Source organism: Pseudophryne corroboree, chromosome 4 (genome assembly GCF_028390025.1).
Source record: "Pseudophryne corroboree isolate aPseCor3 chromosome 4, aPseCor3.hap2, whole genome shotgun sequence".
In the NCBI taxonomy this organism is placed as follows: domain Eukaryota; kingdom Metazoa; phylum Chordata; class Amphibia; order Anura; family Myobatrachidae; genus Pseudophryne; species Pseudophryne corroboree.
The window spans coordinates 384,417,128-384,433,168 of record NC_086447.1 but is presented as its reverse complement, the minus strand read 5'-3'; the positions used below and the strand labels follow the sequence as shown (position 1 = coordinate 384,433,168).

Below are 16,041 nucleotides of genomic sequence, written 5' to 3'. Positions count from 1 at the left end.
TTGTAACAGCTGTCACTGTCTAGTTGCATAAATGATGGAGGGGGTGATTCTGATTTCTTCTCATATTATTTCGTTTTAGAATTTGTCTGGTCATTACACATTGTATTGTCTTCCCACCTGCACCTTAGCCTGGATGATGTTGCCATAGTCAGTTCTTATAGCTCTTTTCCCCCAGCTGGAACCTTATTTTGCCTTGTTGAAGCTCAAGGCTCCTACAAAAAAATAAATCTTGGCAACAGATTTTTTTTAGGTGGTTCTCCTAATGAGTAAGCTATTACAATTATAATGGTATTCCCATATGCAAAATGCCCAGGCTGCAGATACAGTTCTCAAACCCAATTCAAGATTACTAAAGGGAGAGATGGGGAGGGCACCGTTAAGTATAATTAAAAGTACAATTCACTGTTTATGTGTCACAGAAAAATATTGGCAGTGGTTCTCAAACTGTGTGCCGTGGCACCCTGGTGTGCCTCAGAACACTGGCAGGGGTGTCTTGGATTGGTGGTCCAGGACCAATTTTAATTATTTTTGGTCAATGTAATAGGCAAAACCAGAGCTGGTGGCTGTCAACCATAAAACATTTGGACAAACAGAAGCAAATCCTGTCCTCAACACATAACTGAACCTAAGGATGACATATAAACACAATTTACTTAATTGAATATTTATTTTAAAATTTCTCAATAAGAAACTTTTGGCCTAGGGGTGCCGTGGAAAAAAATTCTGATACTCTGGGGCGCTGTGATTCAAAAAAGTTTGAGAACCACTGCTCTAATTGGTTAAGGATAATCGTATCCTATAATCTCTATGCAAAATTGACCTGTGTACAGATGGTGTAATAATAATGTAATTTATCAGTTATTGGTGATTTACAGTGATAAGGATATACAATTAATGGTAAATTGGTAGAAAAAAAAATGGGCTGGTATAAAGCATTATGCCATAATGCCTCTTCTTCTACTGCTTTGATCGTAAAACTGTCCTTCCATTTGCTTACCTTTACCATATTATCACTTCTAAATTTATACTTTAGCCACTGCTCAGAGCCCTGCAGAAAATCTCCATCTCTAGCACAAACAGTACATCATTTGGAAATGTAACATACAGTATACTTTATGAAAACACAAAGTATCTGCAGTACAGGCTGCTGCCTGACTGATCTTAAATGAGGTGCATGTTGCAAAGCAAGACATTGCATTAATATATCTTCTGCAATCAGTTCCAATAGAGAACCCTTATTTTCTGGAACTCTACTCACTTTCCATCTTAGAGATACATATCCTTACATTGCTATTTATGCTGTGATCTCCTTCCCTCTACGGACCTGATTCAGCATGGGTTGTAGCTGTGCAACAAATTGCCTAACTACAACCTTTTACTCTAACATGCAGGGGGACGCCCAGCACAGGGTATGTCTGCCCCGCATGCCGGGTCCACCCCGCCCACTAACGTGATCACATTGCTCACATGATTAGGGATGCCCCTTGCCTACACAGTCCAGCTGCGAAGGCAGTCGGAGGGCATCCATCTTTTGGGTCGCAGCAGCTGCATGTGATGTCATGCAGCTGCCACGGCCCGCACCGCATATGGTTTGGACACATCTGCATTGTCCAGACCGCCCCCCCGAACAGTGTGTCGATGCCCACAAAACACATAGCGTCGATGCTCTGTCACCGCCCCCCCCCCCCCCCCCCCCCACAGGACTGAAGAGAACGCAGTTTAGGACCTTGCACATACTCCCATCAACATGCATACATGTGCTGAAATCACCATGATAGCGATTTCAGGACAATTGTGATTCATGCTAAATCGCCCCCTATGTCTGTTATAACCACTTCTCACTTACACCTCCAAAACATCATCCATGCATTCATTAGCACTCCAAAACTTTCCTTCATTTCTGTGATCTATTCAGATACAACTCTTTAGAGAGGCCAATTCCCTCTTTCAAGTCTCTCTCAACTTATTTTCTCAAACTGGCGTATTCTCTGTCAGTCCTAACCAGTCATCATTTCTTACAAAATCCAACACCCTTCTAGATTCTTGGACAGATCAATTATTAAAAATATACTTTTGAAGTAAATCATTTTTGTTATCAGAACTCCAGCAATACATAATCTGTCTTAAGAAATGTCATTGTTTTGGAAATATATAAATTATAAAAATATAAATAACTAACCACAGGCATGAAAGTCACAGTGATTAAATAAAAATGACTGCAAAAAGCAGAAAACCCGTATTTTGTTATGAAAAATTAAACAAGAGAAGTTTATGGCATTGACAGTCAAATGTAATGTAGATGAGTGGAATGTGCCCAGGTATTAATTTACTGATGTTCCTATAAGATAGCAAATCTAATATTATATTGCTTGATCTGAGCCTTATGTCATCAAAGCTAACAATAGAAAATTAGCTAATATTATATTGCTTGATCTGAGCCGTTATTGTATCAAAGATAACAATAGAAAAGCTAGAATTTACATGAACTATATCTGTTACTATAACACACACACACACACACACACACACACACACACACATACACACACACACACACACACACACACACACGCATATATAGCACTTGAACAGCTATCACACTCCTTCCCCATTATATATACCACGGTGCACATTACTTTAATTAATAATAATTCTCCAGGATACGGCACTCAGCGGTCTCCCCAGTCATTCAAAATGAATAATTAGTTAAGCAATGTCTTACCTTAGGTACCCAAGCCAAGACTGTAACAGGAGATTATAATTATACAGTGTATATATATATGTGCACTATATATATATATATATATATATATATATATGGTGCATATCATGTCAAATGACCTGAGATTGTTGCTGCTAATGGCAAAGCTGATGGTAGTAACATCAGTACATACCTCCCTATTTTATATTATTATTATTATTATTATTATTATTATGATGATTATTATGATGATTATTATAATCCTTTATTTATATGGTGCCACGTGGGATCTGCAGAGACAAATTATAGAGCAAAAAAATAAGCAAAACATGAAGACAGTGACTTACAGTTCAATACAATATAGGACAAGTATAGGGTATATAAACATAGCTGCATCAGTAAACAGCACTGAAATAAGGTTTTGGTGCCATCAAAGGGAGTATTGAAAAGAAGATAAGTTAAGTAAGAGACGTACAAGCACATGAGGGAAGAGGACCCTGCTTGTGAGAGCTTACATTCTAAAGGGGAGGGGCACACAGACGGGGTGACACAAATGGGGTAGCAAGTGAGCATGGGCCACAGAAGGCTTAGGATGAGAGACGGCTGGGTTTGGTGATGAAGTGTGTCTTGAGAGCCCACTTGAAGTTTTGTAGAGAGGTGGAGAGTCTGAGGGGGTGAGGTAGAAAATTCCAGAAAAAGGGAGCAACACGTGCAAAATCTTGTAAGTAGGAGTGGGAGGAGGTAATCAGAAGGCAGGAGAGGCAGCGTGCATTAGCAGAGCAAAGAGGATGGGTGGGAGTGTAAAAGGAGATAAGGTCAGAGATGTAACTGGGAGAGGAGAGAGTGAGGGCTTTGTGAGTGTGAGAAGCTTGAAATAGATTCTGAAGGGGAGCCAGTGAAGGGCTGGTAAGAGAGGTGAGGTGATGTAGTGCGTTTGGTGAGAAAGATGATCCGGGCAGCAGCATTGAGGGGAGTTTACCGATGTATGTGTTAGGGATGCCAGTCAGAAGGAGATTACAGTAGTCCAGTCTGGAGATGACCAGTGAGTGGATAATGGTCTTAGTGGCATCCTAGGTGAGAAATGGTCTGGTCCTGGAAATATTTTTGAGATGAAAGTGACAGGTTTGTTATAGGTGCTGAATTTGTGGTTTGAAGGAGAGGGAGGAGTCAAGGATTACTCCAGGACAGCACACTTTGGGGCTAGAGGAGATAATAGTGCCATCTATAGATAGTGAAATTGTGGGAGGTGAGGTTGTGCGGGAGGGAGGGAAGATGATCAGCTCAGCCTGAGACATGTTAAGTTTAAGAAAGTGCTGGGACATCCAGGAAGAGATAGCAGGGAGACAGTTGGATACACGAGTGAGGAGTTCAGGAGAGAGGTCAGGGGAGGAAAGGTAGATTTAAGTATCATCAGCATAGAGATGATATTGTAAGTCAAAAGAGCTAATGAGATCTCCTAAGGAGGATGTATATAGAGAGAAAATGACAGGACAAAGAACAGAGCCTAGGGGGACACCTACAGTTAGTGGAAGTGGGGGTGGGGAGGTGGAGCCATGAAAGGAGACAGAAAATGGAACCGTCAGAGAGTTAGGAATTCAGCCAGGAGAGGGCAGTATCACACAGACCAAGGATTTGCAGAAGGAGAGGGTGGTCCACAGTGTCAAAAGCAGCAGAGAGGTCAAGAAGAATAAGCAAAGAGTAGTGACCCTTGGGTTAAGCAGATAGGAGGTCATTGTAGACTTTTGTGAGGGAAGTTTCAGTAGAGTGGAGATGACGGAAGGCAGACTGGAATGGGTCAAGTAGTGAGTGGGAGAAAAGAAAGGCAGTAAGGTGGTTATAGACAATACGAAGAAGTTTGGAGGCAGAAGGAAGGAGAGTGATGGGTCAATAGTTGGAGAGAGCATGTGGATCAAGGATAGGTTTTTTAAGAATAGGGGAGATGAGTGCATGCTTGAAGGAAGAGGGGACAGTGCTGATGAGAGGGAGAGATTGAGGAGGTGGGCAAGATGGGAGCAGGCAGAGAGAGAGAGAGGTAGCAGAGGAGGCGGGAGGGGATAGGGTCAAGTGGGGAGATGGAGGGGTGTGAGGAATGAATGAGGGCCATGACTTCCTCACCAGATACATGGGAGAAAGATGTCATAGTTGGTAACAGGGAAGGAGAGGGGTGGTAAGGGATAGGCGGTGGCTGGTTGTTGATCTTTTTGTGGGATGCGATGTCCTGATGTATGGAGTCAATTTTGGATGTCAAGAGCAGAGAGTGATGGGGGGAGACGAGGTAGGGGGGAGCAGAGGCGGGAGTTGAGAGTGGCAAAGAGGCACCGGGGGTTTAAAGACTGGGAGGATATGAGGTTCTTGAAGTATGACTGTTTAGTGAGGGAAAGGGCAGCACTGAATGATGAGAGCACAAGTTTGAAATGGAGGAAGTCTGTCTTAGAGCGCAATTTCCACCACTGTCGCTCATTTGGTGTGCCAGGGTAGAGGTGTTGATCTGCGGCGGTGAATAGTGGTTGGTGGAGTGACAGAGTCAAGAGCAGAAGAAAAGGAAGCATTGTATAGAGATGTGGCTTGTTCAGGGCATGAGAGAGACAGTATAGGAGAAAGAAGTGAGTCGAGTAGGGAGGATAGGGAAGTGCCTTTGCAATGACTTACACAGTGGAAAACTCCAGGCAATGCTTTGAAGATTAAGGCATAGAAAGGAAAATTATAGCAGGGATCAGTTTCTTGGGGTGCACTCCATCCCATTTACAAATAATTTAATAATTTCATAGATTCGTTACTGAGTGCATATTCTCGAACAGAAATCACCAATATCCACGTGGAATATTCCTGGATTATATTCCACCTATGATATATTATTATGGCCTAATTATTCGGCCATACTAAAGCGAAGTATTAAAAACAATATAGAAATAGAAAAACGTGAAGAAAATAAAATCTTTATTAGACAGATTTCTGTCTTGTGTAAAAATGAAATATGATTAAAACCAAATCGTGTGCCACCTATTATTTCTTATATATTCGATATGCTCTTATGATGAGTACATATGTTTAAAGCTCCAACTATTTATATATATATATATATCCACTTATAGGTAATAATGTACTGTTGTCCTTGCCATGGAATTCTATATATAATATATACTTGCACCTATACCCGAATAGTATTCCACTTGTTATATATGTTGTAATGGATTAACCACAGAAATTGGAGGAGTAACCATAAATTTTAACATATAAATCACAGCCTTAATGCTTATAATATGTCCATTCACTTTCTTATGCTAATACCAGCTATTTTCAGTATAGTATTACCTAGTATGTAGGAAGTGGCAACAAATGTTTAATAACAGCCTTGGTATTTATAATGTATCCATTCAATGTTATCTACAGAGAATGGCAACAAATGTTGCCATATATGTAGTATTTCAAGTTCTCAGCACTCTGCCCTTATTTATATACTAGGGACATTGTGCAGATATTACATATACCAGGCTTCTTGGCTGCGCATGAAATTAATACCCCGGATGTTTTCCTGTATATATAACTGCGTGGTGCAGGTGTATATGATTACAAACCTGTAATTACTGACATTATCCCCCAATAGGGAAAATACGTGCCAGATAATATGTCAGTCTATTAATATCAGGTATGTTAAATGTCCCAGTGTGTTTCCACACACTGATTGCGGCAGGGACTTTTATTTATAATGTACACAAGCTGTAATAGGGTTTGCAGGAGTCAGCAATTTATATATATATATATATATATATATATATATTTTTTTTTTTTTTTTTTTTATTAGTACTCCACACCCTGTTTACTGCAGGGACTGTTGTATATTGCTAATACACACAAGCTGTAATAAGATCTGCAGGGGTCAGTGGTTAGTATGTATATATTTATTAGCGGTGATATTTAGAATCAAGATATACCTATAATTACTGACATTATCCCACAACAAAGGAAATATGTCCCAAATGGTATGTGGGTCCGTTTAATTATTCCCATACACTTCCAAATGCCTCTGATCTTGTGTTTTTAGGCTCAGCGTTTTATAATAAGGTGTGCAGAAATTCGCAATATATATGAGATTATTAACAGTTGTGCTTCAGTATGCTGACCCTGCTTATTACAGCTATCTGCTATTCAGCATAGCCATACATCATGAGATGATACGTGGGCAACTGACAGATTTTTGGTATGCACGCACAGCCGGGCTTCCTATAATCAAGTCTCCTCCATATACTAAACGGTATAAGGGTATACAGTACAAGCAAGTAATTACTGAGCTAAAACATTAGGCATGCATTGGCGGCACACGGCTAACCAATGCGCATTTCGCTCTAGCGTGCGGCACCCGCCTCCTACCAGAATTTTATACGGTGAAGAGACCAATCGATTTCCCCCTCCTGATTATATCTCATTTTCATTGGCAGGCGGGGGATTTTTAAACCTCCCGTCCGTTCCCCAATTCTGAACATAGGAGATTGGTTTTAACTCCTAATGGTTTTACCCATCACAGGTGAATTGAGTAAAGCCATCTTCCAATACTACCATGCACTCATCAGACTAGAATGTCCCATAACATGTGTCCTATTGATTTTAGATGTTAGTAGCTATGGATCGTATGCTAAACTCATGATACCACATATCCCCATTACCCATATAGGTGAGGAGAAAAGAGAGAAAGGAAAGCAGGGGATAATATAGATCCCTGATTTTATATCTAATACAAGACTATAATGCACACAAATCTTCATGTATAACCAATACACCTTCTAAATTTTAAGTGATATCTTATATCTGTATATATTATTATTCAAAATGTCCTTCCTTCTTAAAAAGATGTGTACTTTATAAAAATGTAATTGCAAATTTATGTGAGATACAGATGCAATGAATGTATTTTGTATTTTCTATTTTATGTTTTTGTGTATCATATTAAATTCCTAAAAAATTATAACAGTGTTGATATGTATATATATCATGATGAATACTCATCCATCCTGTATTATTCCCATCCAACATGTACTTAAAGTATATGTGTTTACTGTGCTTATTAAAAAGTGCCTATCTTTGTCACCTCTATTGTGAATGTGCCAAAATATTAAATGCCCACTATACTTTATTAGTGCTGAAAAATGTCTTCGTGCACAATTAGAAAATTATATATATATAAAGATTATTTTTTTTTAAATTTATTGTGTATAGATGAATTGAATGTGATCCTATAAATAAAACTGATGAAATATGTCAGCAGGTATTCCCACTACATAATCATTTAAAAATGATGTGCAAAAATAAATGGTGTCACACCACAAACTAAAAAACAAAAGTGTAAAATAACATGCCAAAACAGAAAAATGTACTGGATTATTGATAATTCCATTAACGTAATTATGTACGATGTTAATCACATATCATAAATTATTTTCCCTCATCTATCTTATATAATTTTATTCATATTGCACTTCCTTTCTATTTACATCTGTGCATGTTCTTGATATTCATCCTATATAGTGATTATTTTCCCATTGTCTATTATACATGATTTTATCCACGTTCCATTCTCTCTTTAATCACACCTATACCAGTGTATAAGCTACCTATTGTATACTCCATAGGCTACAACATATCCTATATTCGATAATATATACTATCCCCTTGTATGCCCATCCTTCCATATATATATATATCTTCCAACAACTTTTTATATATTATTATTAGCATGTTTGTCATTCCTAGTTCTATAGGGTGACTATGTCAAACCTAAATGCTCGAATGCATGTTATCCCCCTACGTGTGAGTCCATATATATATATATATCCCACAAATAGGGAGTTTGTTTATAATCACCTGGTTCTATAAGGTAAGTATATCACATCTACATCCCTTGTGTCCATAATATCATCATACCTATCTATCTGTATCCATGTACACTTTGTGTCCATAATTATAGACACTCTATAAGAGATACATGCCTCGATGTCATTTTTGATATGAGTATCTAATCAAATAATGTACAGTACATTGTTCTACTGTCACTTCAATTTATACTTTGCATAGATCATATGGATTTGTTCTATATTTCCATAAAGGATGGACACAAAGGATGATATTTTACTTCTGTAAATTTCATGTAAAGATGTCACAACAATTAATTAATCATATTAACTGTATTTACTCCATATTCATACAGCAGGTAAATGTGAAATCAAAATTATTATTTTTTGTTCTTGGTATGGAAAACATCATATACGTCTTTATTGCAAGATTAAGGCATAACAGGATTCTTTTAAATCATTTATCTGCTGTCTTGAGTTTTGGGAAAAAAGATATATTAATGAAATAGTTCTAGTTAAGTATCAAAGAACCTATTTTTAAATTATTATAACTCTTTAGTGTTCTGCACAAAAACAGTTTATCTACTCAAATTGTCTTCATAAATGTTACAGAAATTATTTTGAGGTAGTTTTTAGTTCTATCTTGTACTGTAGTTCAAAAATGATGGAAGCAAATAAAACATATACTGCAATAAAAGTTTTGATAAAGCATTCAAAGACTGTGTCAGATACAGAAATGCCCACACAGTGCCAGATATGCCCCCAGTGCCATGTACACATGTCCTTACAGTGCACCCCCCCTTCCCTTGCTGCTTACCGTGCTGCTGCTGCTGCCCTGTGTGTGAGGGGAGGAGAGCACAGCGTGTGCCTCTCCTGCTCCTCAGTCTCTGGCGGCGGTCCGGGTGTCTTCCTTCAATTAGGCGCCAAGCTGTGAGCCAATCAAAGCTCGCAGTCCAGCAGCCAATCAGGAGCCTTGGCTGCCAGTCCGCAAGCTCTGAATGGCTCATGGGGCGGTGCTGAATTGAAGGTAGACTTTAAGGGGCAGGAGAGGCGCACGCTGCGCTCTCCTCCCCTCAAGCAGCAGAGGTGCAGTGAGCAGCAGCGGAGGGAGGGAGCGGCGGCCCGGCAGCGGTGGGTACGGCGTACCAATGGCTAAATTCTTAAGGGTATGCCATACCCACATGTACCCGCTTACTTGCACTGCTGTACAGTACATGTCATGAAAGTAGAAAAAAAATCATATCAGGTGCAATAAAGGGATTTGAAAGCTGTTATACAAATAGGTGAGTCCTAGCAGCCTGTGTAAATTGGATAATCTATCCTTCCCAGAGGCCACCACCAGCACTTACCATAGAAGTAAATTGGAGAAATCATCATCTGGTGGAGCCGGGAAGCGCTGGCCGCTATTGTTCTTGCTACCCAGGGTGAAGGTTCTGCCCCCAGCCTCCTCCTCAGGCTCCAGCAGCTTCTCGTCCTCACATGACTTGGCGGCAGGAGCGGATCTTCTACCTGGTCATCGGGGAGGCAGGGAAGGGAGAGCAAGCGATGTAGGAGTGAAAGGCGGGGACCAGGTCCGTATCATGTGGCTCTGACCCACCATAATAGATAACGGGTGAGCAGGGTGTGGGCGCCTCACAGTCTGCGTAGCGCACATCCTATGACATACATAATTTTTAAACTATATTCAGCACCGCCCCCCCAAGTGCTGTTGCCCATAATGGTAGCACCGGCCCTGGGTAGACACTGAGGGGCAGGAGAGGCACACGCTGCGCTCTCCTCCCCTCAAGTAGCAGCCGCGTGGTGAGCACCAGTGGAGGGAGGGAGCGACAGCCCGGCGGCGGTGGGTATGGCGTACCCACAGCTAAATTCTTAAGGGTACGTCTTACCTACCTGTACCTGCCGACTTGCACCGCTGATCCTCCTCATCATCATACAATATTAATTCCTCCCCGCTGGAATCCCCCATTACAGATGTCTTTGTATTTCGATGTAATTGCTGGGACAGGTCTTCCGAGTGGAATTTCCAGTTCATTTTGATGAACATCATCTTTTCCACATTTTGAGGAAGTAGCCTCCTACGTTGTTTACTTACAAAGTTCCTAGTTATGCTGAAAACTCTCTCCGAGTACACACTGGAGGGTGGGCAGCTTAAGTAATACAAAACCAGTTTGTACAAGGGCCTCCATATTGACTATTTTTCCTTTCAGTATGCCAAGGGACTCTGTGACATGCCTACTTTGATGGTGTTGTGAAAGTAATCCTCCACTATTCTTTGGAGGAATGGTGACCGCATCAGATGGAGTTACAGTAGAGGTGTCACTACTGGGGAATTCATCTAGACTCAACCAGATGTCAAAATGGTCTTCATACCCACTAGGTCTTTTGGGAAAATGTAGTTTTTTCCTGTCTGTTTCAGAAGAAATTGAAGGAGGAGACATTACTTCAGCTGCCATCTTGCTCACCGGGAGCTCTTTACCTCTCTTAATATCTGTTTCATTTGGAAAGAAAGACAATGCATACAACTTGAACCTAGGATCAAGCATGGTTGCCAAAATGTAGTGATCCAATTTCAAGATATTGTCATCCCTTGTATCTTCGCTGGGTGTAGTATTGTATGCCGGCGGCTGGGCTCCCGGCGACCAGCATATTGGCGCCGGAATCTCGACCGCCGGCATACCGACAGCATGGTGAGCGCAAATGAGCCCCTTGTGGACCCCCAAGAGGAAGATAAACTGTCGGTATGCCGGCTGTCGGGATTCCGGCACCAGTATACTGTGCGCCGGGATCCCGACAGCCGGCAAACTGAAGACCACCCTCCTCGCTTAGCAAAAAAAAGGGCTTGATCTACAAGTCCGACATATTTTGCAGATTCGCCTTGTTTTATCTCCTCCTTTAATTTCTCCAGTTATTTTTCCAAAAGCCTAATTAGGGGAACCACCTAGCTTAAGCTAGCAGTGTCAGAATTGACTTCACAGGTGGCTTCGAAGGTTTTGAGCACCTTGCACAAGACAGAAAGTAATTTTCAGTGTGCTGGACTGAGGTACATATCACCCCCTCCTCTCCCAAAGTCATGGCTTGTTGTATAAATATGAATGGCTTTCTGCTGCTCCTCCATCCGCTGAAGCATATGAAGGGTGGAGTTCCACCTTGTCACCACCTCTTACTTCAGTTGATGGAAGGGCAGATTCAACTTTTCTTGCAGCTGCTGCAATCTCCTGCATACTGTTGTGGAATGCCAAAAATGCTCCAAAATCTTTTGGGCCACAGACAGCATCTCTTGCACGCCCCTGTCATTTTTAAAAAAAAATCTGAACCACCAGGTTTATCGTGTGAGCAAAAACAGGGGATGTGATGGAATTTACCCAGCTGTAATTCTTTCAAAATATTATTGTCATTATCCAAAATTACAAATCCTGAGGAGAGTCCAAGTGGGTTAAGCCATGTCGCTATTACATCCCTTAGTTTCTCTAAGAGGTTGTCAGAGGTATGCATCTTAGCAAAGCCAGTGATACACAGAGTAGCCTGCCTTTGAATGAGCTTGCAATGTTTGCTAGATATTTCCACAGAAGGGTTTTGGATCCTGCACCGACCTAGATTCAAAGTACACACGTAATCATACAGGGGCCAGAAATGGACAATAATTATTGGAAATTCCTATCTGTCCGTATGGCGGTGCGCCCAGAGTCACAAGAAGAAAAGCAATTGTATATGTACAAGGAGAAAAGTATGACTCTTGTTTGGGCGCACTCTTATTAAATTATCTAAGTGATAGTCGATAAGTGATGTGCCTAAAAATTGATAACGTAGTCTTTTAATTCTGCTCTTTAAAATACATGAGAACTCAACAAGACAAATTACACATAAGTAGCCATTAATATGTCTTATGGAAAGTATTTCTCCCAAAAATTTGTAAAATGTTCAGATCTTAATTATGCCTGGATAATTGCATATCAGAAGATAGCTACATCTAAAGCTGCTTCCGTCTGCCAAAGATCTGTACAAACTGTGTTTGTATTAATGCGGCCCTAAATAGGGTTAGGTTCGTGAGTGGAAGAGCCCACACACTAATTAACAATTCTAATAGTTTGCCACTAATGTAGATAAATAGATTGTGACGAATAAAGGTTCAAGAGGTAGTAGGATTGAGTATAAGTGGTGATGCTGCTGTTGGTGTTGTTTCTATAGGGAAGGGAGTCTTCCTACTTCACCGGGTATTCCCTAGCAGTCGCCTGTCTAGGTACTGACCCAGCCCACCTCCGTTTAGCTTCCAAGATCGGACGAGATTGGGCGTGAACGTAGGGGTATGGTCGTAGAAATAACTGACCCTATACCACCAATGAGAGTGCACCGAAACAGAAGGATTGGTTCCTCCTCAAGAAAGAATAAGGGATGATAGGACTGTGTTGAGAAGAAATACCGCAGTAGGGTAGGTGTGAATCTGCTGTCCACGTTAGACTGGCGAGATGCGTCCCCTAGGGGGACACGCTCACCAGAATCGTGGATGAGAGTTCACGGAAGGAAGAAAAGCAAGAAAACGGTTAAGGGGTAGATGAGATAGTGGAATGAAAAATTGAATTGATTGTTGCAAGTTCCTTTCGGTCACCTATGTGCCCACAATGAGATAAGTAAGGCATTAAATATCACCCATTCATCTGTCAGACAGGCAAGGTGCCCACTAGGAAAACGCGTTTCACCCGGTCACGGGCTTGTTCACTTCCTCTTGGTACCTGCCTGGTCATCTGTCACAGATACTAGGATCCATCAGTAAATAAAAAAACATAGGTGACCGAAAGGAACTTGCAACAATCAATTCAATTTTTCATTCCACTATCTCATCTACCCCTTAACCGTTTTCTTGCTTTTCATCCTTCCGTGAACTCTCATCCACGATTCTGGTGAGCGTGTCCCCCTAGGGGACACATCTCGCCAGTCTAACATGGACAGCATATTCACACCTACCCTACTGCGGTATTTCTTCTCAACACAGTCCTATCATCCCTTATTCTTTCTTGAGGAGGAACCAATCCTTCTGTTTCGGTGCACTCTCATTGGTGGTATAGGGTCAGTTATTTCTACGACCATACCCCTACGTTCACGCCCAATCTCGTCCGATCTTGGAAGCTAAACGGAGGTGGGCTGGGTCAGTACCTAGACAGGCGACTGCTAGGGAATACCCGGTGAAGTAGGAAGACTCCCTTCCCTATAGAAACAACACCAACAGCAGCATCACCACTTATACTCAATCCTACTACCTCTTGAACCTTTATTCGACACAATCTATTTATCTACATTAGTGGCAAACTATTAGAATTGTTAATTAGTGTGTGGGCTCTTCCACTCACGAACCTAACCCTATTCAGGGCCGCATTAATACAAACACAGTTTGTACAGATCTTTGGCAGACGGAAGCAGCTTAAGATGTAGCTATCTTCCGATATGCAATTATCCAGGCATAATTAAGATCTGAACATTTTACAAATTTTTGGGAGAAATACTTTCCATAAGACATATCAATGGCTACTTATGTGTAATTTGTCTTGTTGAGTTCTCATGTATTTTAAAGAGCAGAATTAAAAGACTACGTTATCAATTTTTAGGCACATCACTTATCGACTATCACTTAGATAATTTAATAAGAGTGCGCCCAAATAAGAGTCATACCTTTCTCCTTGTACATATACAATGTTTGCTAGATAGTACTGCTGCTGCTGCTGCTGCTAAAGATGATTCAACCATCCAGTGGGCTGTCACACTCATATAATCTTTAGTTTTCCCACTACTGCTTGTCCACATATCTGTAGTTAGGTGGACATTGGCTACAATGGCATTTTTTAGGCAGTGAATGAGGTTTTTCTTAACGTTCTGGTACAGCCGAGGAATGGCCTTACTGGTGAAATGAAACCGAGATGGAATTTGGTACCGTGGACACGCAGCCTCCATTAACTGCGTAAAGCCCACTGAATTGATGGCAGATATTGGATGCAGAGCGGTTACTATCCAAGCAGTCATGGCATCAGTGATATGGTGTGCGACTGGGGTGAGAACAGACATACTTGTTTCTCATTGCCAAGCATTGCTAAACAGTCAATTGTTTTTGGGAAATACTACTAGTACTAGCAGTTTTCTTGGTCCACTTCTGGGATGATGAACTACCCCGAGCAGCAGCAGCAGGACCAGCATCAGCAGGCCTTGCACTTAAGGGTTCTTCTGCGGAATCCTGGAAAGGGGAGGATTCACCTAGTATTAACAAATTGGTTTCAAGACCATCTCTGGTCAAAACTGAGGATACTGAGGTTGAGGATGAAGGTGTTGGTGGTGGAGATCGCAGGTGCTGGGTTCTAGTAGAGAGAAGGGAGACATTTGCTGCTGGACTGCTTGTTGTTATTTTCTTAGCAACAGTTCTGACACCCTACACCTGCCATGAGCTCACTGCAGATGATGTAATAGGGTGGAGGTTCCTAAATGCTTATTGCCCGTACCTCAACTTATTTTGTTTCCACAAAGGCTACAGATGGCTTGGCAAATGTTGTCAGGATTTCATTCAAAATTATTCCACACATAGGAGGTGGATTTCTTGGTCCGATGCCTAGGCATGACAATGGCTGTCTTATCATGACCAACAGATGCTTTCACTTGTGCCTGACTTATACACACAGCATCCTCATTCTCATCCTCAAGATCCTCATTAGTGCCATCGTCTGCTATACAAATACCCCCCTCATCCTCTTGTATCTCCCGGAGGCATCATCAACAGCTACTGTAGGTCACCAGCAATACTTATGTTGCTCATCTCCACACATACAAAGGGAGCAGTAACAGTGGAAGGCAGCTTCTCTGAGAGTTTAGGCTCACACATAGGATTTGGGGACGCAATTGGATTCTCCATCACTTTACAACTTTCTGTTTCTGAAGTTCGCACAGTTTGTTTTGCTGCCTTAGTGGTTTTCAGTTTTTGACACCTTTAAAGTTTGAGTGACAAGGTCTTTTATTGTCTTGAGAGGCAGAAGATGCCTCACTAACAGTTGCAGAATCATCAGTCATAAATATAGGCCAAGCCCTGAGTCTTTCCTTGCCACTGCGTGATGTGAATGGCATGTTGGCAATTTAAAGTTTTTCAGCATGAACCAACTTTATTTCTCTTACTGCTTGAGGTCTTTTTTTCTTTACCAGTTCTGTAAACTGTCTATGCCCTTGAGCATCAACTTTAGTACTGGATGACATTAAATCGGCATCATGACTGGTGGAAGCAGCTGGAGCGCTAGTATTTGGTTCTGTAAACTGATTGTTATACATTTTTTAATTCACAGATCACAGTTCACAAATCAGTAATGCAGTGCACACAACGAACAATGCAAAGATAAGCAAATTATTTTTATTTGTTTTATTTTTGGGGACGACGCAGATTGTGCCACACTGCGTTGAGTCAGACCTCTTTAACACACGGTACTAAATACAAGTAACTATGGTGTACTAGTGTGCATTTATTTTGCACACAAC

At 41.2% G+C, this 16,041-nt stretch overlaps 2 pseudogenes; one reads left to right on the top strand and one right to left on the bottom strand.

The window, feature by feature from the left end:
* Positions 1–12,740: 12,740 nt before the first annotated feature.
* On the bottom strand, positions 12,741–12,859 carry LOC134912716 (5S ribosomal RNA; annotated as a pseudogene).
* A 755-nt stretch (positions 12,860–13,614) lies between these two features.
* Positions 13,615–13,733, top strand: LOC134912714 (5S ribosomal RNA; annotated as a pseudogene).
* Positions 13,734–16,041: the final 2,308 nt, after the last annotated feature.